Source organism: Sturnira hondurensis, unplaced genomic scaffold (assembly GCF_014824575.4).
Source record: "Sturnira hondurensis isolate 20B ecotype Veracruz unplaced genomic scaffold, ASM1482457v3 Scaffold0002840, whole genome shotgun sequence".
NCBI lineage: Eukaryota > Metazoa > Chordata > Mammalia > Chiroptera > Phyllostomidae > Sturnira > Sturnira hondurensis.
Window position 1 is genome coordinate 34,951,965 of NW_028075471.1, and position 2,509 is coordinate 34,954,473.

The window sequence follows — 2,509 nt, forward strand, 5'->3', positions numbered from 1 at the left end:
TCCAGATTTGGTTCCAGACTACTGTAATAAGAAATGTCGCAATAAAGTCATGCTTTCTGCAATAAGATGATATATGCCTATACACATGAATACAGGGTCTGTCTAGAACGTATCCAGCCATGTGCTATGAAAAATAGAAAGCTTTATTGAAGAAGATACAAGAAACATTGTACACAGAACAATCTTGGACACAGTAGTTTTTGGAATCCGCAGGTCAGCTTCTAGTTCTTGCAGTCAGTCTCCGCAATCCTTGTTGACTGCAGCCAATACATATTCACCACTCTCCAGTGTTGTGCTTGTTGCAGGTTTTCCAGAATGTGGGTCCCTTCAACAGATTCTTGACCATCTTCAAAGTGTTTGCACCACAATTTATTTGTGCTGCCCTCATTGCATTGTCCTCAAGAGCCTTCTGAATCATCCGAATAGTTTCCACTGAGGAATGTTCAAGCGTAACACAAAATCTGATGCAGATTCATTGCTCTACTCACTCAGTCATTTTGAATGTGACGGCCACACAGTGCACATGCTCACTCAACAGTGGCTACTGCCCCCACTGACTTGTACAGTGAAGTCGCCATTGTTCTCACACATGCATTCCAGTCCACTCTCCTTGGCTGCTGGGTTCCATCGACGTCACTCAAACTGTTCTCATTATATTAACAATGGCTGGATTTTTCCAGACCAACCTCAGGTGTAAGAAAGTCTCAAAGACCGATTTCTAGAAGCTGAATTCATTGCTGCAGCCCGAAGGTTGAAATGCATCTGGTCACCCTGGGCTTTAAGATTCATGAATTGTCACACAGTACCAAAGTCCTGGGGTCAGCGTGGCCGAGGAGAAGGCCAGTGGTGGACTGCAGTTGAAGCTGCAAGCCAGGAGTGGTCCGGGCAGCTTCAGCCCCTGTTGTCAGGAGCCACCTGGAAAGCTGTACTGCTCATTTAACACAACATCCTCTATCTTTGATCGAATTATTGAATTAGAAAGGGGAGTGTTTAAGACAAATGGAAATTTTTAACATTAATCTTCATCTAATGATGGCAAAGCCTGGGAGATGTCAGCATTTATTTAACAGATTTATCCTGAAAGTGATACGTACACTGACAACTGAGGAAATGAATGGTTTGACTCTAGGGAGGGCTGACAGGATAAACTGACTCTGACAGGCTAAGTTAAGAAGAGGCAGGTACGGAATGTAAAAATGCCAACTTCATATTTTGAGTATAATGTGATTTTTGATCTGATTTCTGAGCCTTGCATGTATGTTTAACTAAATGAAAATCCGGGAGGGCACACTGCCTTCAGAGATGACATTACAGTGGAGCAATGAATAAATAACTTAAAAGTGGCATTTTCAACCACGCACATCTTTTAAAATGCACATATTTATAGATAGATTCTAATAAGATGAAGCAACGTGAACCAGTTTTAGGCTATTTTCCATTTTATGTATGTATGTAAATTCTCTGAGGCAGAAATCTGCCTCCTGCATCTTTGCATTCCTAGTGCCACTGAGGGGTACGGAGCCAGCACTCACCAAAATGTGAGCCGCCACATGTGGGGCGCATCGGTCAGTGTCAGTGACGGCGTGTGTGCCTGGGGAATGTATAAGAGTTGGTGTTTTACAGTAAGCTAAGCACCTTTTCATCCATCTGTTTACTATCTGGACTGTTCAATGAATTATTTGTTCTTCTGCCCATTTGACTAATACATTATGTGTTCCCTTCATGTCATTTTGAAAGATCTCTTTTCACAGTAAAGATATTAACTGTCTGGGCCCTACATTGTAAGTTTTTTCAGATGTTTTGTTTTCAATGACTTTAGGGTATCTTACAACATAGCAAAATATTATTTTGTATATAGTGAAACATTTACTTTTTGCTTGTAGATTTAGTCTTGGTTAAGAAGTTTTCTCTCGGGGATTTGGAGGAAGATGGTGGCGGAACAGGACAAAGGATTTCGCTTCTCTCCACGCACCGGAGAGGGACCTGGCTGGTCTGCGGAGGAGCACAGCAGATGCCCAACTGGGACCCAGCATATAAGAAGGCAGGACTCCAGAGAGTATAGCAGACACTGAATGACCAGAGGTTGAGGAGAGGAGACGACCGCAGATCAACAAGGTACGAGGGAGCAGTGCAGAGGCAGTGGCAGGCCCCCCGTCAGGCTGCACCAGGGCCCTGGCCGGCACCCCGGTCTCTGAGAGCCGAGGGTGGGCAACACCGACTCTGGGAGAGAACTGGTCACTGGCACCCCCCCCCCACCTGGCAGGGCGAAGATTGGAAAACACCATAAGAGATCGGTCTGCCAGTAGTGGCACAGAGAGGAGTGAACATTCGGAAGCAAACCAGAAAGCTCTGATAACACATGGAGTCAGGTTGCCGGCTTGGGAGAACTGAGAGTTGCCCGAGCATTCCCTCGCCCGAGCATTCCCTGCTTCTCGGGGCCTGTGCCCACACTTGAACAGTCTCGGGGAGTCCAGGCTGCTGGCAGGACCTCTAGAAGTGAGTCAGTTGC